This window comes from Thalassophryne amazonica, chromosome 21 (assembly GCF_902500255.1).
Source record: "Thalassophryne amazonica chromosome 21, fThaAma1.1, whole genome shotgun sequence".
NCBI lineage: Eukaryota > Metazoa > Chordata > Actinopteri > Batrachoidiformes > Batrachoididae > Thalassophryne > Thalassophryne amazonica.
The window spans coordinates 17,877,814-17,903,964 of NC_047123.1; the positions used below are offsets into that span (position 1 = coordinate 17,877,814).

The 26,151-nt window shown below is 41.7% G+C and overlaps 1 protein-coding gene across 1 annotated transcript in view; it reads left to right on the plus strand.

Moving 5' to 3' along the window:
* Positions 1-26,151, plus strand: part of fut8b (fucosyltransferase 8b (alpha (1,6) fucosyltransferase)) — a 255,849-nt gene that overhangs the window by 142,439 nt on the left and 87,259 nt on the right.

A 26,151-nucleotide genomic window follows, 5' to 3' on the forward strand; every position in this document is an offset into this window, starting at 1 on the left:
ACAAACTAAGCACAAATCCAAAAGGATACACTCCGTCAGCTTTGATACGTTACCTCTCAGGTAGAAACGATATCTCGGCAATGAGGTGGAGATGCCGTCCTGCTGATATACCCCACTGATGATTGCTGTCAGCTGTCTCAGGTGATGGGTGACAGCTGTCACCTTGGCTGCTCCCGTGAGGCGGCGGCGCCCTCTGGTGCCTGGAGCCCGCACTCCAGGCAGGGCGCCCTCTGGTGGTGGTGGGCCAGCAGTACCTCCACTTCAGCGGCCCATACAACAAAGCCTTGAACACAGGGCTGAGAAAATGTTGGTTTTTTTATGACATCTGCAACACCCATTCCCAAATGTAAGAATTTCATACCCAAACTTGTAATTACAATTTTGATTGACACACAGGACTAACAAGGCTATACTTCCCAAGCTCCAACCTCCATTGTTGGAAAATGAAGCCAACAAGGAAGTGCCAAATTTTGCAGTTGCTTCAGTGGTCGCTTGAGCTATTCTCCAAAAGCAAGTCATTCCCCATAGATGCCCATGTTAAAATCCCCAACTTTACAGCAAAAATGAACATATTTACAGTTTCTTACAATTATATAACTTTGGTCTTGATAGCTAGCTAATTATTTGTTTTTAAAAACCTCCGGGGTCAATGGGATTTTTTGGGCATTCACTCGCCTGGCATAAATGTTTCATTATTGCTGTTAAAGGCTCACCCTGCATCCCGCAATCAAGTAGTATCTCTCTATTTTTCAGGACAACCTGTACTTTCAGAATATATATGTTATAGTGGTGTTTTATAAGTTAATAAAGGTTTACAATCAGAAATAAGAAAGGAAAAAATTCTGACACATTTATTCAAAACACACAACAAACTATAATAAACAACTATTTTGACACTTTATAAATGTAGTTTGGGATCTTGTACGAAAGAATGTACAAAGTAAAGGTTCTAACAATAAACACAAATGCACATTTTGAACTAGAGCCCGACCGATTTTTTTTTTTTAGGCCGATGCCAATTACGATATTTGGATAAAAAAATTGCTGATAATCGATAAATCGGCTGATTTGCGGATAGCCGATAAATCAGCCAATATTTATATTTTTTAATTAATAAAATGTTATTTTTTGGACCCTTAACAAAAAAGTGTATGAGATAAAATCTGAAGCTTTGTCCTCATATTGATTAACTTTATAACAGAGAAGAATTTTCAAGTTCAAAAAATGCAATAAAGAATTAAACCTTTGTGAAATTAGCAAATACATATCAAGATTCAAGCATTTATTGTCATTGCCACAAAGAACAACGAAATTACGTCTGGAGCATCCACATACGTAGTTAAAAAGAGCAACCAGTGCAATAAATAACCCCTAAATACCCCATGGCCAGCTTGCACTCAGCCGAGACGGACGCACTTTTCTCTTCTCCCTCCCTCCTTATCTTTCCTGCTTCTGTGGCGTGTTGTCTGTGAGGCTGCAGCTTTGCTCTTCTGAAAAACAACAAAAATGGACCTGTTAAAGTGGTCTTTCAACGCAACTGACACTATTTTTTTCTACAAGACATTCGGGGGCGGAGGACCCGACCTGTCGTGCCGGGACGCATGTGATGGGTTACGTGATGGACTCGTGGAGGAGATGGCAGGTCATGTGCCTTTAAATGCTTTCTGTGGAGGACGTCAAAGATGTGTATATATTGGGCTTGGTGGTGACCGGCTTTCTGCTGTGTGGAGCGGGCATGGCGCTGGTTTACTGGAAAATCAAGAAAGTGGAGGCAGCTTTGATTGGGCCGTCCAGACTGCCCTTACATGATTGATTCGATTGGGAAGGCAGTGGCTCCGCAGTCGGCGGGTGTTAACCGCACGCTGGAAAACATCTCGGGCAGGATTGCAGCTCTGAAAACCCGCTTTGACCGTCTGTAAAGACCACATTCTACATTCAGATGCATTGAGAGCCACTCTGTTCTCAGAACTGTGGAATCTTTCAGGCGTCTGCTAATCTGGATATTCATTTGGCCTCCCCAAAACACAGCTGCACTCCAAGGCCGCTGTGATTAAAAAACCTCCTCAAGAAGATCAACACTTAAGCCTCGCTCCCTGGTCATCCCCCTCCCCTCAGCTTCTCCAGCTCTGATGTTGACTGTGGACAGTGGACTGCTCAGGGCTGAGCCCCTCCCCCTCCAGTATTGTCGGACAAGGCCGTTGACGGCGCCTTATAGGCTGCCTTCGGAGTGTTCTGATAAACTGGACCTTCAAATCTCGGTTGTCGTCCTGCGTCTTTGTTTGTCTGTGTGATTATTGTTTTTCTGTGCTGATGGGGTTTTTTTTCCTCATTGCAGCTGTGTAACGCAGCGGCTATGAGTTTTTTTTTTCTCTTTTTTCCCTCGTGTGCTTTTTTAATATGTGTTTATGTACCGGGCCGGCCTATGTGTGTTGTGTGTCGTTTGTTATGGGTCGGTCTTGGTTTGCTCAGCCCTGCTGTTGACCAAGGCAAGGATGTACATCTGGAGCTGGTCCCCGGGCGCCTAATGGCGACTTCTGCTCCTACTGGCAATTAGGATGGGTTAAATGCAGTAGACACATTTCATTGTGCAGGGAACATGTTCTTTTGTGCATATGACAATAAAATTCTTTTGAATCCTTGAGTCTTTTTGAATCCTTTGAATGTAACATTTATAACATCTGTACAGTGACATTTGACAGCAGTATAAAAACAAGATATTGAAAAAATGCATTAAGAGTAAGAACAGACCAAATAAATAAATATAAAAACGGTGACACTGTGCAGCAATGCAGAAACCAGTTCAGTACTATTAATTGATGGCTATAATCCACGGAAGGAGGGACATAAGGGGAAGAAGGCAATTTCCAGATAAATAAATAAATTAATAATAACAATGTGCAACAATGCAAAACCAGTTCAGTGCTACTACAATTGATTATGAACTCAATGCAATTGATATAGTTATAGTCCGTGGGAGAGAGGCGGGGGGGGAGGGCAGAGTTCAATAATCTGACAGCTTGAGGATACAGGCTATTGGCCAGTCTAGATGTTCTGGCCTTTAGGGCCCTATACCTTCTCCCTGAAGGCAACAGATGGAAAAAGTGATAAGCAGATGGTGCTGGTCTCGCAGGATATTGCGCACTCTATTAAGACAGCGAGTGGGATAGTGTTGCTCTCTGGGAGAGTCGTCCCAATGATACTGCCCGCTATTTTCACCACCCTCTGAAGTGCCTGCTGATCAGCCTTAGTGCAGCTGGAGAACCACACTAACAACCCATATGTCAGCACACTACTGATGGTACAGTTATAAAAGTTCGCCATCAGGCATCCAGGGATACGGGCACTCCTCAGCTTCCTCAGATAATAGATGCGTTGTTGGGCCTTTCCCACAACTGAGGCAGTGTGAATGCCCCAGGACAGGTCCTCCATCACTGTCACACCCAAGAACTTAAAACTGCTAACCCTCTCCACCGCATCAGTGCCAATGAAGAGAGGTTGATGGTCATTATGCCCCGTCTTACGAAAATCCACAACTATTTCTTTAGTGTTTTTGGTGTTTAGTGCTAAATTGTTGTCCTGGCACCAAGACACCAGATGTTGCACCTCAGACCTGTAGAATGTCTCATTGTCATTAGTGATAAGTCCGAGCACTGTGGTGTCATCGGCAAATTTGACAATGAGATTAAACAGGGAGGTGACACAACAGTCAAGGGTAAACAGAGTATAGAGCAGGGGACACAAAACACATCCTTGAGGGACCCCGGTGTTAATAACAAGGGTAGAGGAGATGTTTTTCCCCACTCTAACACTCTTTGTATGATTAGTTAAAAAGTCCACAATCCAATTGCACAGGATGGAATTGAGACCCAGCTGATGGAGTTTGGACCACAGTTTAAACGGCCGGATAGTATTAAAGGCCGAACTGTAGTCCACAAAGAGGAGCCGTGCATAACTGTTCCTATGCTCCAGGTGCTCCAATAACGTGTGCAGAACCATAGCAATGGCATCCTCAGTTGAGCGGTTCTCTCTGTAAGCATCCTTAAAAAGAGTTGTGAAATACGAGGTCTGTCAATAAAGTATAGGTCCTTTTTATTTTTTCAAAAACTATATGGATTTCATTCATATGTTTTTACGTCAGACATGCTTGAACCCTCGTGCGCATGCGTGAGTTTTTCCACGCCTGTCGGTGACGTCATTCGCCTTTGAGCACTCCTTGTGGGAGGAGTCGTCCAGCCCCTCGTCGGAATTCCTTTGTCTGAGAAGTTGCTGAGAGACTGTGTGCTTTGTTTGATCAAAGTTTTTTCTAAACCTGTGAGACACATCGAAGTGGACACGGTTCAAAAAATTAAGCTGGTTTTCGGTGAAAATTTTAACAGCTGATGAGAGCTTTTGAGGTGATACTGTCGCTTTAAGGACTTCCCACGGTGCGAGACGTCGCGCAGCGGTCCCAGGCACCGTCGTCAGCCTGTTTCAAGAAGTCGGTTTCAGCATTTTATCCGGATATTCCACTGTTAAAGGAGATTTTTTTTAATGAAAGACGTGCGGGCGGATTGCAGCGTCGGCTCGCAGCTGCCGCGACGCTCCGCCACAAGAAAAACACCTCTGTTGGAAGCCTTAAGGACATGTCCAGCTGTTAAACAATTTCTCATATACTCACTCCACTGAAAGCCATCAAAAGCCGCCTGGATTTTACAAATGGTTATCAACACAGAGGTGTTTTTCCTGTGCCGCCGCACCGCGCCGGCTGCGTCCCGACGCGTGGACCCGTCCGCACGTCTTTCATTAAAAAAATCTCCTTTAACAGTGGAATATCCGGATAAAATGCTGAAACCGACTTCTTCTGAAACTTCTCTGTTCTCTCACGATGTCCTGGATCAATAGAGCCTGAAATGTGGAGGTTTTCAGCTTGAAACAGGCTGACGACGGCGCCTGAGAGCGCTGCGCGACGTCTCGCACCGTGGGAAGTCCTTAAAGCGACAGTATCACCTCAAAATCTCTCATCAGCTGTTAAAATTTTCACTGAAAACCAGCTTAATTTTTTGAACCGTGTCCACTTCGATGTGTCTCACAGGTTTAGAAAAAATTTTGATCAAACAAAGCGCCAGTCTCTCAGCAACTTCTCAGATAAAGGAATTCCGACGAGGGGCTGGACGACTCCTCCCACAAGGAGTGCTCACAGGTGAATGACGTCACCGACAGGCGTGGAAAAACTCACGCATGCGCACGAGGGTTCAAGCATGTCTGACATAAAAACATATGAATGAAATCCATATAGTTTTTGAAAAAATAAAAAGGACCTATACTTTATTGACAGCCCTCGTACATCTGATGTATTGATGATGGGTGTAAGCAGCTCTCAGTTGAATGGAGTCAGAGCTCCATCTACTGGACAAACGGTGCAAGGACATTTTACATTGCCGACACAAACATTATTTCAATAACTGTTCTGTTTATGAGAAATTATCGGCGTTCTATCGGTAAAATTTCGGCCGATAGTGAGTACTTTCGAAAGGGCTTATGTCGGCCTATAATATCGGCCGGCCGATATATCGGTCGGGCTCTATTTTGAACAATATATAGAAAATGGTCTATGTGTTTTGTTGGTCTTCATGCCACTTCTCAAAGCAGTTTCTGTCTGCTATTACACAAAGGGCCACATTACAAACTTTGCACTTCCATCGAGTTGACTGTTCTTTTTGGAGTGTGTTCCTGCACTGAAAACAACCTCTCCTCACACTTTGAGACCCTCCTACGCTGATCACTTCCATTCATATGGGTAAACGGTGCTTTACACGTCAACTGTTGGGGCCAGAGAGGCCTATTCAACAACATTCACGGGCCAAGGAGTAAAGCATCTCTTCTAACTGACACTCTTTGGTGCACTATGTGACATTGCTCTGCCCTATGAGTGGATATTGGAAAACCATGTGACAGTGAACCAATTCCTGATTAGACACTCATTGCGCACATTATCACACAGCTTCTATGAGGATTACAAACATGGTGGAGGGCTCGTTCGAAAGTCCCCCGAGTGTACTTTTCTGTAAAACAAAAAGTAAGTTTCTATCTAATATCATTAAAAAGTTATGTATAATTAAATAAAACTTGTATTCAGCCGTTGTATATGACGGGGACGACCAAGAAGGGTTTAACCCTCTGGGGCCGACGCCGTCGTATACGACGGCTAAGACCAAGTTTTACTAAATTATAAATAACTTTTGAATGATATGAGATAGAAACTTACTCTCTTTTTTTTTTTTTTTTTTGCTGAAAAGTTAACTCCGGACTTTCGAGCCAGCCATCGGCCATCTTTGTACTCCTCATAGAAGCTGTGTGATGACGTGTGCAATGTGAGTGTCCAATCGGAATTGGTTCACTGTCACATGGTTTTCCAAAATACAATCGTAGGGCAGATTTACCTCACGTGAAAAGCCAAAGATCGTTTTCAGGAGTGATGTGTTACTAGTTGGCCCGTTTGAAAAGCCCCCTGGGTGCTCCAATGAGTACATACTATTAGTACATACTCAGTGTTCCCTGCGCCATTACACACAGCGATGAGTGAAAGCAGGAGCAGACGGAGAGCCTCTGATGACAATCTCACATGCTCAAACAAAGAGTATAACTATCAGGATTGCTCCACTAATTTGCATGTGAATGTTACTGGATAACTCTGTTGCTTTCTCTGCATAAAGCACAGTTTACCATATCAATGGACAACAAAACACATAGACCAGTTTGTATATATTGTTCAGAATATGCATTTGTGTTTGTTTGAACCTTTTTGTTGTACAGTCTTTCACACAAGACCTCAAATTACCTTTATAAAGTGTCAAAACAGTTGTTTGTTATAGTTAGCTGTGTGTTTTGAATAAATGTGTGTGGAAAATTATTTTTCGCTTAATTTTTTCCTTGCCTATTTTTGATTGTAAACCTTTATTACACTTATAAAACACAACAAAAACATATATATTCTGAATGCACAGGTTGTCCTGAAAAAAAAGAAACAAAACTTGATTGTGGGATGCAGGGAGAGCTGCTAACAACAATAATAAAACATTTATGCCAGGCGAGTGAACTCAAATCAAATCAATTTTATTTACATAGCGCCAAATCACAACAGACAGTTGCCCCAAGGCACTTTATATTGTAAGGCAAAGCCATACAATAATTACAGAAAAACCCCAACGCTCAAAACGACCCCCTGTGAGCAAGCACTTGGCGACAGTGGGAAGGAAAAACTCCCTTTTAACAGGAAGAAACCTCCAGCAGAACCAGGCTCAGGGAGGGGCAGTCTTCTGCTGGGACTGGTTGGGGCTGAGGGAGAGAATCAGGAAAAAGACATACTGTGGAGGGGAGCAGAGATCAATCACTAATGATTAAATGCAGAGTGGTGCATACAGAGCAAAAAGAGAAAGAAACACTCAGTGCATCATGGGAACCCCCCAGCAGTCTAAGTCTATAGCAGCATAACTAAGGGATGGTTCAGAGTCACCTGATCCAGCCCTAACTATAAGCTTTAGCAAAAAGGAAGGTTTTAAGCCTAATCTTAAAAGTAGAGAGGGTGTCTGTCTCCCTGATCCGAATTGGGAGCTGGTTCCAGAGGAGAGGAGCCTGAAAGCTGAAGGCTCTGCCTCCCATTCTACTCTTAAAACCCTAGGAACTACAAGTAAGCCTGCAGTCTGAGAGTGAAGCGCTCTATTGGGGTGATATGGTACTATGAGGTCCTGAAGATAAGATGGGACCTGATTATTCAAAACCGTATAAGTAAGAAGAAGAATTTTAAATTCTATTATAGAATTAACAGGAAGCCAATGAAGAGAGGCCAATATGGGTGAAATATGCTCTCTCCTTCTAGTCTCTGTCAGTACTCTAGCTGCAGCATTTTGAATTAACTGAAGGCTTTTCAGGGAACTTTTAGGACAACCTGATAATAATGAATTACAATAGTCCAGCCTAGAGGAAATAAATGCATGAATTAGTTTTTCAGCATCACTCTGAGACAAGACCTTTCTAATTTTAGAGATATTGCGCAAATGCAAAAAAGCAGTCCTACATATTTGTTTAATATGCTCATTGAATGACATATCCTGATCAAAAATGACTCCAAGATTTCTCACAGTATTACTAGAGGTCAGGGTAATGCCATCCAGAGTAAGGATCTGGTTAGACACCATGTTTCTAAGATTTGTGGGGCCAAGTACAATAACTTCAGTTTTATCTGAGTTTAAAAGCAGGAAATTAGAGATCATCCATGTCTTTATGTCTGTAAGACAATCCTGCAGTTTAGCTAATTGGTGTGTGTCCTCTGGCTTCATGGATAGATAAAGCTGGGTATCATCTGCATAACAATGAAAATTTAAGAAATGCTGTCTAATAATACTGCCTAAGGGAAGCATGTATAAAGTGAATAAAATTGGTCCTAGCAGAGAACCTTGTGGAACTCCATAATTAACCTTAGTCTGTGAAGAAGATTCCCTATTTACATGAACAAATTGTAATCTATTAGATAAATATGATTCAAACCACTGCAGCGCAGTGCCTTTAATACCTATGGCATGCTCTAATCGCTGTAATAAAATTTTATGGTCAACAGTATCAAAAGCAGCACTGAGGTCTAACAGAACAAGCACAGAGATGAGTCCACTGTCCGAGGCCATAAGAAGATCATTTGTAACCTTCACTAATGCTGTTTCTGTACTATGATGAATTCTAAACCCTGACTGAAACTCTTCAAATAGACCATTCCTCTGCAGATCAGTTAGCTGTTTTACAACTACCCTTTCAAGAATTTTTGAGAGAAAAGGAAGGTTGGAGATTGGCCTATAATTAGCTAAGATAGCTGGGTCAAGTGATGGCTTTTTAAGTAATGGTTTAATTACTGCCACCTTAAAAGCCTGTGGTACATAGCCAACTAATAAAGATAGATTGATCATATTTAAGACCGAAACATTAATTAATGGTAGGGCTTCCTTGAGCAGCCTGGTAGGAATGGGGTCTAATAGACATGTTGATGGTTTGGAGGAAGTAACTAATGAAAATAACTCAGACAGAACAATCGGAGAGAAAGAGTCTAACCAAATACCGGCATCACTGAAAGCAGCCAAAGAGAACGATATGTCTTTGGGATGGTTATGAGTAATTTTTTCTCTAATAGTTAAAATTTTGTTAGCAAAGAAAGTCATGAAGTCATTGCTAGTTAAAGGAATACTCGGCTCAATAGAGCTCTGTCTCTTTGTCAGCCTGGCTACAGTGCTGAAAAGAAACCTGGGGTTGTTCTTATTTTCTTCAATTAGTGATGAGTAGTAAGATGTCCTAGCTTTACGGAGGGCTTTTTTATAGAGCAACAGACTCTTTTTCCAGGCTAAGTGAAGATCTTCTAAATTAGTGAGACGCCATTTCCTCTCCAACTTACGGGTTATCTGCTTTAAGCTGCGAGTTTGTGAGTTATACCACGGAGTCAGGCACTTCTGATTTAAGGCTCTCTTTTTCAGAGGAGCTACAGCATCCAAAGTTGTCCTCAAAGAGGATATAAAACTATTGACGAGATAATCTATCTCACTCACAGAGTTTAGGTAGCTACTCTGCCCTGTGTTAGAACTGCCCAAAAAACGCCCTCAGACCCCAGAGGGTTAATGACATTCATGGCCCAACTGCAGTACCTTAATGGCCCACCAGGGTTCCATGTCCCCACACTTTGGGAATCACTGCCCTATAACATGACATAAAATGATCAGAGTCAAACGCATGCTTAATTATTTGCTCCAGTTGGTATAACTAAACTAAATGATCGCCTTTCCAGCCAGTTTTCTTTAGACAAGTCGGGGGATGGCTACATGAACATTCCTACGTCACTGAAGATGGCTTAGAATTTATTTACATCAATCATTAAGGGATAGAAACAGGTTGGTACTGTATGGTAAATCTGTCTGGAGTAGCTAGTTCTCAAAAACTGAGGGACTGTGCTGTGGCTGTGACTGGAGAGACTATGAACAGTGAAGGATTTCCCAAAAAAACAAAGTCCTCTTGGCATTATAGGTGTCCTGTATGTATTTAGGCATATGCTATAGTAGCAATTTGCTAGAAGGCACGTGGTAGACTTGAGCCGAGATTTGATTGATGTTCTTTTTATGAAATATCCTTGAAGCTGTAACTGGTGATGAAGCAGCAGACAAAAGTTGTGCTGTGCAGTTTGGCAAATCACAGCCCCCACGAGTCTTTCTGTAGGCAGATTTCCCATCCCGAGCTATACTGCTTGTATTTCTCAATGATGGATGGAACTCAAGTCCAAGATCTGTTCAGGGACTGCTTTGTCATTGATATTTTTATTTAATTTATGTCGCATGGTAAAGATGTATTTTCACTGAGTTTAGAGGGAATAGTTTTTGGAATTACAAAATTTTAAATAAGTGTTTTGGGGGGATTTTTTTTAATGTCATAATAAAATGTTTTCAAGGGAGTACAAATTTTTCCTCAGGAAAATGCAGGAAACTAGCATGTCGTGGTTGAGTTTCACGAGCTGTCAAGAAGCGGACTGGTTTGTCCCATTGTCAGTTTTGCGCCTACATGCAATGGCGGCCGTGGTTAGAAGCGGATCACGGACACCAGCTCCACTCACTCTGTCTGTAGTGTCTCTGAGATTTATATTAGATACCCAACAGACGCAAAGAGGCTGTTAGGGAGCTGCCCATCATCTGTTCTGTCCATTCCCTCTTCCACCCCTACTCTGGTTTCATTCCACCACCAAACTGCTGACAGAGGCACGACTCCAGCTGGCAGATTGTCACGGATTGACTGACTACATAATAACTCAGTAGCTCACTGATCGACCAGCTCAGTGCACATCTAACCCAATTCACTTATGTGCACGTTTTGAAGATTTGACCTAGAGAGTGAATCGTTTCCAATTCCACAAGATGCACAGCTGGTTCAGTTCCAGCTTTGCAATAAAACCACTCAGCCTTTTCATCCAGTACAGTCAGTATGTTGTTACGTTTTCAATAAATGGTGCCGTATGAAATCAAATCAGTTGTAACCGTCGTCATAGGCAGTATAGACCCACATTGTAGCTTTAATGACGTAGCACCACCACAGCTGTGATGGAAATACGTTTGTTGAGCAAAAGTTAAAAGGTTTCTGTGTATCAACACCGAAAGGATCACTACCTCTTCAGTCTTTTGGTATCTGGCAAGTTCTTGCAGTAACCTCTTAGCTAAAGATACATTTTAGAAAGAATGCCCCAAAAGTCCCCCACAGTCTTATACCTATAGAGGTTAGTGGTGTTATCAAAACCCAGGGCAAGGTTTTGACCCCTCAAGGCCAAGAGAACGGTTTTGACCCCCAAGATCCAGGCTAAAGCTTTGACCCCCCCTTAAGGCCAAGGTTTTGACTTCAAGATACATACCAAAGCGTTGACCGCCAAGAGCCAGGCTTTAATCACTCAGGACAAGGTTTTGATCCCCAAGGCTCAGACCTTGACCCCTCAAAATCAAGGCTTTGCCCCATCCCCAAGAACAAGGCCAAGGCTCCAAGGCTTAGACCCCAAGACCAAGGCATTGACCCCCAAACTCCAGGCCAAGTCTCAACAACTGGACAAGCATTAATATGGAATCCTCCATTAGGTCTAAAGAAGACATAATGGACAAATGAGATGAACATTTAATTGTACCAATAATGGTGATGAAAATGTTGAAAGATCCAAAGAATCCCACCTCACCTATTAAACACAGTGAAGGTTATAATGGAGATGTATAGCTGCCAGTAGAATTGGCTCCTTTCCATTTATTGATGACTTCATGTCTGATAAAAGCGGTATGATGAATTCTGAAGTATGTGTAGCTGTGTAATGTGTTACATTCTTCCAACTGCTTGTAAATCTACTGTAAAGTCCTTCATTGTGTCAGTGGACAATCATTCCAAGAATATTGTTAAAAACATCCAAAGACATTTGGAAGGCAAATAAATGGAATGTTCTGCAGGGTTGGAGTTTGTCAACTCATCCAGGACCTATTCAGTTTATTTCAATTCAGTTTCTTTGTACAGTGCCAAATTGCAACATACGTTTCCCAAGGTGCTACACATGAGTACGGTCTTACCTTACCCACCCCCTGTCTATAAGCACATTGGCAACAGTGGTCAGGAAAAACTCCTACAGGTGTTTTTAATAATAGGAAGAAACCAGCAGCAGACCAGACTCATAGGGGTGACCACCTAACTTTGGACATACTACCAATAACAAACTAAGTAAAACAAAAGAACTCCACAGAATTGACAGAAACACTAGAGGAGTTCCCCTGGGGTCTACACATCCCCAAAGTCCTTTTTTTCTGTTTGAATTCAAGCCACCATGAAGAACCTGATAGGAACTTACACCCATCACTAAATGGATCCTGTTGTAATATGAGGGTCCATATCTTAAAGTAGGACCTTAAAGTCCCCAAAACATTGCCTTATAATTGTGCCTAGTTCCATGTGGTGTGAATTCAATTTTTTTCAATTTATTAATTTTATATAGCGCCAAATCACAACAGAGTCACCTCAAGGCGCTTCACACAGAACAATTCAGAAACCAAAATAAAATTACAATTCAGAAAACAAAATAAAATAAAATAAAAGATTAGAAAGCATAATAAAAAAGTAAAAAGCATAGTAACATAATATGCCAGTTTGCTAGCCATATGAAAGGGCAAAATAGGCTAGTAGCAGAACCTTAAAATTGATCTCACTGGGACAGGAAGCCAGTGAAGGGATGCCAGAATGGGTGTAATGTGGTCAAACCTTCTGCTTTGTGTCAAAGGTCTGGCAGCAGCATTTTGAACCAATTGGAGACCCCTAATGCTGGACTGCAGTAAACCAGAAAATAGAATATTGCAGTATTCCAATCTAGAAGAGGCAAATGCATGAATCTGGGTCTCAGCATCAGCCATAGACAGGATGGGACGAATCTTCACTATATTTCTCAGATGGAAGAAAGCAGTCCTCATGATATCTCTAATATAGAAGTCAAAGGACAATGTAGGATCAAAAATTACCCCAAGGTTCCTCACTTTATCAATATGATGTATGACAGACAAGCCTAGGCTAAGCATTAGCTGGTCAAATTGATGCCGATGTCTCACTGGACCAAGAACCATCATTTCAGTCTTATCAGAGTTTAAAAGTAGGAAGTTACTAGACATGCAGCTTTTCACTGATGCAAGGCAATCTTCTCATGATTTTATGTAAATGAGATTACCAGTAGTTATCGGCATGAACAATTGAGTATCATCAGCATACTAGTGAAAGGCAAAACATCGCAGTATATGCCTGAGTGGTACTATATAAACAGGGAAAAGCAGAGGGCCTAAGAAGGATCCCTGTGGAACCCCAAATTTCATGTCACTAAGGTTACAGGTAGTGTTATTGTACCAAACACAGTAAGAACGACTGGACAGGTATAATGTCAACCATGCAAGTGAGCACAAGATAAAACAGTTGTAAGAACTTTGAAAAAGTCCCTCCAGTGTGAAAATGCCTCAAAGCTGCAGTGAAGGTGTGGCAGAGCATCACTGGGACTGAACCCTGAACCTGCAAAGACGTCATTAGAAGTGCGGAGCTTAACGTGCAAACTGAACGCAAGTAAACTTTTTAAAACAACCATAAGCTGTGACCTTAACCTTGCGCTTTTAAGTTAAACCCCCTCAACTTTTCAGATAGCTGCCATGACGTCATTGTGGTGCTTTTTCAGGAAGTCAGGATGAGAGGATTGTTCTTGATGATTTGTTACTCAGAATCTATCACAATAGAGAGACAGGGGGAAAACACTGAATAGCAGAGATAGCAGATATAACAAATTGGACAGACGCTTGGTTCCGGCTGTGGGTGAGTACTTTTTATTATCACCATGTATTATCAGCCAGTCATCAACTGTTCACTGTTGCTAAAGAAACAAATCCCATGATGAGCGCTTTTTTCCCTCACTGAAAAAGCTGAAACTGCTTTGTTTAATTGTTTGTGGGTGCTTTCAGCACTTTTCCACCAATAAAAACAGAGAGATAAAACCCTATATGCACTAAGGCATTACAAGTCAATTGCCGATCAGGGACTGGGTCTTACAGAAAGAGACAACTGGACACTTGTAATGACATTTTAATCTGTTCAGTGGTGACAAGAAGCGGTTTCCTCTGATTTGTTAGTGCACCGTCCAATAACATTAATTAGCCGGTTAGCTTCTGCTTGCTACCGCGGTGCCTACATTCTAAACAAGTAATGCACTGATTAAATGAAATTTTGTCCTGTTTGAAAAGACTTCCAAAACACCTAAAAAACAAAACAAAAAACATAGAACCTAGGTTGTAAATTTCCAATGTATCTTTTACTGCGTTATTTGAAATTCAGTGTGGTGCACCACATTGGGGATGGTGCTCAGTTTTATTCCCTGTGCGACAGGAAAATCGCTAAAGTCTCCTTGAGTGAAGTCCGTATTCTCCCAAGGTGCTCTCGGTGTGCAGTTCAGCACCTCGCATGATAACGCCCTGACAAACTGTGCGTTTGTGTGAATGTGAGGCATCATTTTAAAGTGCTTTGATCATCTGCATGAGATGGAAAAGTGATAGAGAGATGCAGGATATTTACCAGAGCAAAAATAATACATCTTCTCTCTTTTTGGTGTCCACTGTTTTCAAATGTTGGCTGGAATGGGAAACAATGATAAGCTGCCTTTTGGCCTGGTTTTCGCTCCGCCATCACTGGTCTCCAGAGCTCTTCTCATCATCTCAGTCCTCATTTTCTATTTCCCGCTCGCCGCTCTTTGCTTAGTGCGGCTCCATTGCCATCCATCACGGCCCCTCCTCTGCGCCATCACTCACTGATCCCTCTATCCTCCGATGGCATTCCCGGGGGATCGATCAGGTCCTCATCACTCAGCCCAGCTGTCACTCTCACCTCTCCCTCACTCCGATGTCACACCATCAAGCTGGCACATGCCGCCGTCTCCACGGGAACCGTGGCACTGTGCCCGAGGTGACCGGAAAGCTGCAGCAGGGGCGGAGCCGGGGCAGACCACCCAGGCAGACAACCGGTCCATCCCATCCTCTCAAAAGTAACCATCTATCTGCTGTAGCCAGGTGACACGTGGGCGACTCCTTGGTCTTCTCCTGCAGCCTACGCTAAACTAAGGCTAACAGGCTAATTTTGGTTCAGATGTTTGTTTAATACATGTTTTTGTGGACTGGGGTGTGGTTGGGTGCACATAGTAAAACGTATGTCATCATGCTACCTGCTAATTAGTGCCAACCTCACTCAACAGAAATACTGTAGCACCAACTTCTTTAATGGTTTTTGGTATAATTAACTCCACAGAAAAGCCATATTATCTCAGATATTTGCCATAAACCGCTCAGACGTTTCTGGCAAATATCGATCGGGTCGAGCTCACAGTAGCTACCAGCCACTGCCAGCGAGGCTCTGGTTCTAGCGCACAACTGTCAGTAAACAACCACGCCACTAATTATTCATAACATTATAACTTAGAATATACAGTAGTGTTCAGAATAATAGTAGTGCTATGTGACTAAAAAGATTAATCCAGGTTTTGAGTATATTTCTTATTGTTACATGGGAAACAAGGTACCAGTAGATTCAGTAGATTCTCACAAATCCAACAAGACCAAGCATTCATGATATGCACACTCTTAAGGCTATGAAATTGGGCTATTAGTAAAAAAAAAAAAGAAAAGGGGGTGTTCACAATAATAGTAGCATCTGCTGTTGACGCTACAAACTCAAAACTATTAATCACTAAACTAGTATTTAGTTGTATAACCGCAGTTTTTCATGATTTCTTCACATCTGCGAGGCATTAATTTTGTTGGTTTGGAACCAAGATTTTGCTTGGTTACTAGTGTGCGTGGGGTCATTGTCTTGTTGAAACACCCATTTCAAAGGCATGTCCTCTTCAGCATAAGGCAACATGACCTCTTCAAGTATTTTGACATATCCAAACTGATCCCTGATACCTGGTATGCGATATATAGGCCCAACACCATAGTAGGAGAAACATGCCCATATCATGATGCTTGCACCACCATGCTTCACTGTCTTCACTGTGAGCTGTGGCTTGAATTCAGAGTTTGGGGGTCGTCTCACAAAAAAGACCCAAAAAGAACAATTTTACTCTCATCAGTCCACAAAATATTCCTCCATTTCTCTTTAGGCCAGTTGATGTGTTCTTTGGCAAATTGTAATCTCTTCTGCACATGTCTTTTATTTAATAGAGGGACTTTGTGGGGGATTCTTGCAAATAAATTAGCTTCACACAGGCGTCTTCTAACTGTCACAGCACTTACAGGTAACTCCAGACTGTCTTTGATCATCCCAGAGCTGATCAATGGGTGAGCCTTTGCCATGCTGGTTATTCTTCTATCCATTTTGATGGTTGTTTTCCGTTTTCTTCCACGCGTCTCTGTTTTTTTTGTCCATTTTAAAGCATTGGAGATCATTGTAGATGAACAGCCTATAATTTTTTGCACCTGCGTATAAGTTTTCCCCTCTCCAGTCAACTTTTTAATCAAACTATGCTGTTCTTCTGAACAATGTCTTGAACGTCCCATTTTCCTCAGGCTTTCAAAGAGAAAAGCATGTTCAACAGGTGCTGGCTTCATCCTTACATAGGGGACACCTGATTCACACCTGTTTGTTCCACAAAATTGACGAACTCACTGACTGAATGCCACACTACTATTATTGTGAACACCCCCTGTTCTACTTTTTTTTACTCATAGCCCAATTTCATAGCCTTAAGAGTGTGCATATCATGAATGCTTGGTCTTGTTGGATTTGTGAGAATCTACTGAATCTACTGGTACCTTGTTTCCCATGTACAATAAAAAATATACTCAAAACCTGGATTAATCTTTTTAGTCACATAGCACTACTATTATTCTGAACACTACTGTAAGTATTGACTCAAATGTTACCTGATATGATATCAATAGAAGTGGGAGGGGGGGGGGGCATGCATATTGATATTTATACAGTGACAAAGATGTCCCAGGTGGAGCACAGGTTCAGGCTTGTCTCCTTCCAGCAGAGGGCGCTGCACTGCTCGGGGGCAGCGAGCTAACCCAATAGCATATTAGCCATTTGCAGGAGGTTAGATTACAAGATTATAGTGAATATTGCAACATATGATGATATATCAATGTAAAAATTGGATGTGTCTGTCAGGTTGCCTATTATCACTTAAAATGAAAAATCTATTAATTAAAATGGTTCAAATCAATAAATACTCGTTTTTGTTGTAAATACTCTCAAATTGAAATTGAAGTCTCCACTAAAGATGTTATTATATTTCAATGGATTGTCGTAATGCACTTATGGCTCTAAATGCAAGTGTAGCATGTTTTATTTAAGGGTTTTTTGTTGTTTTTTGTCCATAGAGGTTCATATTGCTCTGTCTCTTGAACCAGTGGACTTTTGAAGGTCCATGATGGTTAGAATTGATGCAAAGGATCATTTTCACAATCTGTGTGACCCAGATCTGGGATAGATGGAGACGTCAGAGTGATTGAGACAAATTGTCTGCCGTGCTTCAATGGAATTGTCTTTTAATGGTCCAGTCCACTGATCTTTAGACTGCAATTACTCTCCTTCTCTGTTCCCTTGTGTTTCTCACTTGCAACAGCCTTTGCTCCTAAAATCGTAGCTCGATTTTGCTTTTTTTTTTTTTTTTTTTTTTTTGGTGCGTTATCTTGGCTAGGTCCACTACAAGTCCCCGCCTCCCATCTAAAAAGTAAATTGTAGACTGTATAGTAAAGGTGTTTTTTTGGTGGTCCCTTTCATTTCTGCCCAGCCCGTAATGTTATTCATGCCGTCACATCACCGGAACGTTTTTAGGAAGCGGCGGCTTTATGCACCATATTATCATATCACTCTGTCTCGTATTTCTGGGCAACTGTGAGCTCAACTGCTCGAGCGTGACAACAATCATAATCGAGATCATTTAGGACAAAATTTAAATCAGAGTCATTTAACACAATTACGCTTTGACTTTCAAAACAACTTGCACAAATTTATTTATTTTTATTCTGTGTTGTAACAGTGGATTAAATATAACTTCGATTTTAAGTGTCATTAAACTGAAATACACTTCAAAAAATGAAAGTAAAATTATACATGGCAGCACCCCGACATCAGTGTGTGTGTCAATGGGTGAATGTGAGGCATCACTGTAAAGTACTATATAAATGTACTCTCTCACAACCTATAAATGGACAAAGAGGTGGCACGTGGGCAACACCAAAATGACGTAGAGGCTCAAACATGCCTGTATCTCCTGCCATCTTGTAGTTACCAAGCTAGCTCAGGCCAGCAGGCTAACGTTTGGTCCATTGACATTCTGACGTTAAGCCCACCTTTTGCCAACATACCATTTTACCATTTACCAGCACCGAGGTCCACCAACACAGATGTTCTTCTTGGCCCCGGAAAAACTGTCACCATGGTTAAAATCTTTGAGTTTAATGCTAAAAGGCCAGCAAGAGTTGCTCTCCGCTGCTGCTACGTCACCTCCGCTAGTGCTCTGCTACTGCTCCGTTGCCCTTTTCTGGACTCCGCTGGCCTACATCAAAGGCTTGACTTGATGAAACACCTCCTATGGATCCCTTGGGCATGAAGAAATATGAAGGAATATGTAGAACCTGGCTTGTTGACACACCGGTAGCAACTGGCGTAATCGAGTTGCGTCGAGTTGATGTAGGCTACGTCACATTACGTCTCAAACGTTCAGTTGACCATCAGAATGCAGCAAAACATTTGTTTCTTCTGTTGTGTTATTGTCAAAAGCATTCGAAGACAAAATCTTAGCTCATTAGCTCCATTGTGTAAGCAGACTGTGTCTTTGTCAAATAGGACGTCGAGCAGGTTCACTGTGGATGTACTAAGCAAGAATGCACCAGCTCAAGTGCATTTTCTTGGATTTATTCCATTTGAATCCGTGGAGATACAACAATCCGGACAAAGACACAGAGAAAATATTTGCCGATTCGCTGCGGGGCAGAAATATCAACACAAATGCAGCCATGGAAGCCCATAAAGAATATAAGACCCTCAGTCAGTGTATAACATGCACTAGTTCCATCGTTATTCATGAACAATCAGAGGCTTTCTTTGTAAAACATTGACATGAGTTTAAAGTGTTTTATCTTTCTTTGCTCGCCGTCACGTTGCTGTCATTTATTAGCTTGGCTTTTTGGCGTCAGGTGGTTTGCACAAATCACATGATCTGTTCCTCCCAAGTGGCAGCAACATAACACAGCGGTGGTTGTGATGTCACAGCGTGGTGGGAGGTCACACACATCCACATGCTTGTCCAAGGTTCAATTCTTTTTCAGCTAAATTTAAATGAGCTATCACGGGATGATGGTATTATACTGTAATTTAAGCAATGTTTGTCTCCTTGGACATTTTCTTGGTGTGTATTTATTATTATTATTATTATTTTTTTAACTCGGATATTCACCAATCCTTGTGCGGATATGTGGATTGGTTCTGGAATTGCCCAGGCAAAGTCCATTTTGCCAACGGTCAGTCATTTGGTCAAGGTCATGTTGACTATTGTTGACCTACATCCAGGTCCCTTGGCTGGTTTCCATAAAACTTGGTACATGGGTGAAGTTAGACCCTTGCATTGCCAGTTAAATGGTTCAGTTTGGCAGAGATCAAGGAGATCAGGGTCAAGTAATTTGATGTTCAGTTGGACTTAGACCACACTTGGCACACATTTAAGCAGATTTTGGAATTGCCCTGGTAAAGTCACATTTTATTCAGTTATGTGAAGGTCAGGGTCGTTGGGATCAAAGATCAGTTTATTTGGGTTGTTTATCAGGAAATTCTATGCAGAATAAGCAAACAGGTCCTTATTGACACTATTTTTACTCAGCCTATATATGTCATACTCTTTAGCATCTTCATAGCCATGGGTACTATTGCCTAGTAATGCAAAAAGAAGTAAGAAACTAGTTTGTATCATACCCTATGTATCAGAATGCGTATCTTATAGGGGTAGACTGATAGAAGTTGAAAATTGATTTCAAAGTAAAAGCTCTATGCACCATGAACTGGTCAGTGGTTGATTTCACTGTGTTGTGCTCCCACTTAAACTCTTGTAAGAGTTCTAAGTTTGGTGTGAGGCGCTTTTCACAGGAATGTTTAACTATGTGACGTTAAACACAATTTAACATGATATTGGTAGTTCATTCATTCATTCATCTTCTACCGCTTAGTCCAATTAAGGGTCGCGGGGGGCTGGAGCCTATCCCAGCAGCCATAGAGCGCGAGGCAGGGTACACCCAGGATGGGATGCCAGTCTGTCGCAGGGCCACAAACAGACACACCCACACACACACCTACGGACAATTTAAAGATTCCAATCCACCTAACCCGCATGTCTTTGGAAGTGGGAGGAAACCGGAGCACCCGCAGGAAACCCACGCAAACATCGGGAGAACATGCAAACTCCACACAAAAAGACCATGGGAATTGAACCCACGACCTTCTCGCTGTGAGGCAACAGTGCTAACCACTAATCACCGTGCTGCCGATATTGGTAGTATAATGAGTAAAAGTACCCAATTGTACCCACAATTTGTTTGGTTCACAGATTGGTAATACCATCACTTGTTTATAATGGGAATGTTATGCTATGCTAGTCACGCTATGCTAATAACAGCTGGTTTGTTCTATGTTCTATTTGCTGCTGCACAGTAGTAAAAACCTGGAGAATCCCTCAAGCTTTTCTACATGTCTACATTAAAGAATTGTAACAGATTGCATCGGATCATTCCGTAATCACATTCCTGGTCACGTCTCTAGACACCTATCAAATCATTTTATTTGGGAGAGATGTATCCCCTAATATTTTTTTTGAAAAAGGCCTCAGATCTACATGAAAAGATTATCTTGATTAATTTCTTCTCCCCTGTGGTGGTGTACAGAGGCAAATGATGGACAATACTGGCATTGCCATGCGTGTTTCTCAGGTCAGTGGATAAAATTTTTTGAGATCTCCAATAGATTGCACAGTGTCAACACTGCAGTTTAGCTCCACCTCTCGCCGTTCAAATTTCACCGCACGGTTCGGATCGCCCTTTGAGCTCCACGGTTACCAGGCGCAGCCGCGGCGACATCTGAGAGGGAACCTCACCTCACCTGCTTTCCACCTCGCTGCTTAAAGCCGGGAGGGTTCACCACCCGCCGCTCTCGCGGATTTCACTCGGCGCGTTTCCCCACCTCCAGCCCCGCCTCCTCAGAGTCGGCGCTCCCTCATCTATCAGCTCTCCTGTATCTTTTGATTAAGTAGCTGTTGAATCCAGCTGCCGTGTCTCGTCTGCACGGCGATCCCCCTCGAGATGCCGTCACAGATCATTTTTATAATTACGTGCATTGTTTGCTTCTCTCTTCGCATCTGTGGATTTGAAGTGCACGTCGAGATGCATTTTACCTCTGCATGGTTATGCTTATGCATTTCCTGGAACAGTACGGTGTCACAGCAGTTTAGATCTCTTTTGTTAGCTAACGTTTGTAGTGTGTCCGTACTCATTAGTTTGTGCTGTCTTTGTTTTGTTTTTAGGCCTTTTCTAGGGCGTCTTGTTCCCATGTGTGGTTGTTTTCGATAATAAGACTCCTGGGAAATGATGTCACTCAGGAAAGCGGATATCAAGATGGTTCGGGTGTGGCCTGGAGGAAAGCTTGTTGACGTGTGGAGTGATTTGGAGAGTTGAGCTGAGAAGGGTGGAGGTGCAGTTTTTGTAAATTTCCAAAGATCTGGGTCATGAGGCTGAAATGTGCACCACAGACCTGAGTATTACTGTAAGAGTGAAGTCTGGGAGCATGTACTGGTGCTGTGCATCACTAAACCAAGGAACCGCTGGATGGCAATCACCCAGACAGATAACCGATTCATTCCCACCTCTCCATATCTAAACTAACCATCTAACTGCTGCAGTCAGGTGAAACATCGGCCTCCCATTGCCCTTCTCCAGCCATTTTGGTCTACAATGTGCAAACAAAAGGGAACGACCTTCACTGCACCTGAGGTGGCTCATGTGGTTGGGCACCTTCCCCTGAGAATGATGACCATCTTCCATTGCTATCAAGTGATCTTGGAAAACTCCACGTTGCAGTAACTGAGATGTGAAGATATGGAAGTGTCTCAGATCTCAGTGGGTGGCTTCAGCTACTTTTGGTCTGGTTGCCCCAGTGATCAGCATACTGAGGGAGCAGCAGCTGCTGTGGTAGACCATCTCCTTCCAATGATAATGGAAGGAGATGGTCTACCACATACATAGTGGTAGACTGGTAAATTATCAGGTTAATGGCATCTTGACTTATTGTCCAGTGTCTGCGCTCATGAGGCCACTTAAAAAAAAAAAAATCAGTCAGGTGATCATGTCAGTGTGGCTTCTCTGAAACGATGTTAGGACTTATAGTAGAGAAGCTTGATTCTTCGACTGGACTGGGATGCTTGATGTGAGGACGTTTTGCTTTAAATCCCCTGTTTACAATGGGGTACTCAGGTCAAAGCAGTTTCAGTCTTTTGTTCATGGTAATGAGTCTTTCACGTCATCAGGAGAGGCGTTAGTCCCATCGTTAGGAGGGACAGCTACCCTGTTATTAGGAGGGTGCTAACTAGAGCACAATAGGTGCTAATTAGAGCAATTGTTTAGTCACTAGCCAATAGCAGTCTGCTTCTCGGTAGGAGGGGCGTGGTTAGGTTTAAAACTCCAGCTTTTGTAGCTTCTCTTATTCTTCTCTCCAAGAGTCAAGACAGAAGTCAGACTACCAGAGCAAGAATTTTAGCCAAGGAAGCTTCTGCGATTTGGAGCGACACGTCCTCGCATCAAGCAACCCAGTCCAGTTGACGATTCAAGCTTCTCTACTATGGAAACCACCTGGACAATTGAGAGCCTTCATAGAAAGATGTTAGGACTTCCACTTTTGTTAGTGTACTTGTAGACGGGTCCCTTAAAACAGTAGAAATGGGTGTTGACAGAAACCGGTATTTTATCTCTCATTTGTTACATTGTTGTCTTGTACCACATGGACAGGATGAACAGTCATCCTGTTCTCCAGAAATTGGGATTTGTCATTAAAAACCCCTTATCGGTCGACCACTACACATTAATATCCGCAACACCACCAGAGGTATCGAGGGTTGCATAATGTCGGTGTTCACATAAGTTCCTGAAGCCCAACGCTCACTGAAGACTCTGTGGAGAGCGAGACCAAGGCTTCCCAGGGACTGAAGGGGGAGAGGTGTAGTCAGGACAGTTGATGCAACTTTAAAAGTCTCATCTTTATGCCTGCCAGCGGCTGATGTTCCTCACTCGGGGAGCAAATTGACTTTGTATGCCTTGATGACTCATTAGCATGGCTTTTGCAGTTCCTCACAAGTGCCCTTCTGCATTTAAACACACTTCACTTTGTAAGAGCTTTATGCCGAGACGTTTATTACAATCGCACGCAGTGGCTGTTCTGGGTCGTGTGTGTGAGACTGTCTGTCCTTTGGTCAGCTCGGAATGTGCGCTGTACAAGTGTCCTGTCTCTGAGAATCCAATTACTGGATTGGGATTTTGTATCAGCAGGTACTCAATATTGCAAGACTATTGCATGGGTTAAAGTTCTCCGTCACCACGACAGATTTCCGTCATTTGGAAAATTTAACCACACATACGCGCGCACACGTGGTGTCATGCGTGTTTTGGGGCCGAAATTATTATATATTATATTATTATTATTATATATTTTCACTCCTCTCTGCTCTGTTTACTGCTTGCCATGAGCCACGGTCCTTCTCCTCTCTGTCTTCGTGGGAACATTAGCAGACACTCCCAAAGTAGAGCAGGGCGTGACTTTACTTTGAACCTTGAATCAATGAAGCAATGCTTCGATCTGCTGCTTCGGTTCTTTGGTTTATTTCGCTTTATCTTAATTATTCCCCACTAAAACCCTAAAGAGCATATGTCTGTGAGTAATATTTACCTTTTTTATGTTAAACCGACCTGTTATGGTCTTCTGAAACAGTTAATAGATGTATTTTATAACTTAAAATCGGGACTGATGCTAACGCATTAGCATGTCTATGGCGTTTTCAATGTTAAAGTTAGCATTAAGCTGTTTACATCTCAGCACGTTTGTGTGCATTTGTTTTCTGTACAATAATTAATGGCTCAGCGTTTGTTGTAAAAGAGTCAAATGTATTACAAATTGTAATATTTTATTTATTTTTTAGATATTAATCATAATAGCAGCAACAGCAATAATAGTAATAATAACTAATAATGCTACAATACAATTTTAGAGAAACGGACAAAAATAATAAAACAAATAACAAAACAAAACAGAAAAGATAAAACCAACTAACAATTAACATAGATAAATAAATATAGAAATAACTGTTTCCTGTGAACACCTATTGACTCTTACACCTCCACTTCATCCTTGTTTTATTTAAGTTTAATGACAATTTGATTCGGTCAAACCACATCTAAGCTGTGTTTTTACACAAGAAAAAACAAAATGCAGTAAATTGCACATTTGTGTCTTTTTTCATGAAAATATCTCATTAAAGATGACATATTACACTAGTCAGGCCTTTAAAATACTTTTGTGGACTCTTGCTGTAATATGTATGAGGTAGTTGCTGTAGGCATCTAAAAATGCTCATAATCGGGTGAAACCTGATGGAAATCTTTGTGGGGTGTGTGTGTGTGTGTGTGTATATATGTATATGTATATATGTATATGTATATATATTATATATATATATATATATATATATATATAATGTGTGTGTGTGTGTGTGTTTGTATTCCTCTAGAAAATTGGGAGCTTAAGTAGATTTTTCATGGACGGTCGTATGAGGCTGTGTTTGAAAGTGGGATGTACAAAGAGGTGTATACTTACATAGTTTTAAAAGACAAAGTGTACGTTTAAGACATGGTTGACATTGAGATACAAAGAGACACGCAAATACGTACAGTTATTTTAAGAAAAATGTTGCCTTTCATCCAACATGGTCAGACATACACCATGCTTTAAACTTAAACTCACAGCAAATATGATATTTTATTGAGCTTATGTGCTTACTGAATCTTTGTACAAATTGTGGTAAATTTGACGTTTTAGCAAAAAACAGATTTTAGCTAACATCTCCTCAGTATTGTCAAGAACACTGACGGCATGCTTTTCACAGTAAATGTATTTGCCGGGATGCTAGCATTAAATGTTTTCTTGTGAAATGGTGCTAGCAACGTGAACTATCTGATGTTGTTTAACTTTGCTACTAGTAACATCAGCGAGCCACACTTGATTTTTTGCAAACAAACGTGAAAAGAGCACGTTTAACTCCTGCAGTCTGTTTTCTTACTTTACTCTAACGTTGAAGTTGCAGCTCTTGGTCAGTGTTAGCTTGCAGTCGCTTAGGTAGCAGAAAGACTAGGACAGACGCGCCATGGAGGGCGCCATCTTGGAAGTACTAACGTTACAATGATAATCTAAATAAATAAATCAAAATTAGTTAAAATTAATGAAAATAAAGGCTTTGAAAATTCATCCCCAAAATTTTCATAATAAAGGATGCACATTAGCGTGCCATACGCAAGCCATATCTGAAAGCTGAGGCTGATCTGACACAGTCAGAGAGATATGCGAGCCACATACACACACAGGCGTTTCTTGCTTTATAAATAGCTATACAATGTGTGTGTGAGTACATTACATTAAAACAGTTTGAGACACAGCTGCAATTATTCTTACTTAATTCTATGCATTTGTCATGCAACAATAATGAAGCCAACCCTTAAAGTGTGTGTGTGAGTGTGCATATATACATTTTTTCCTTTTTTTTAAAGCAGTAATTACATATATGCATGTGAGAGTAGCCTATTGCATTAATGCGGCGTGCATTAAAGGGACTGTCTGGCATCCCAAACATCATTTCAGCTATAATGAGCAATTAGGCTTTGCAAGTTTTTCAACTGCAAGTTTGCTAAGCTTTGAGCAAACAGTGCCTCCATGCATGCTCACATTTAATGAAGATGACTAAAGAGAGCTTTAGAATGGCGATAGCTGACTTATGCCTCAGTGAGTTGGGGGAAAAATGGCGCAATTAATGAT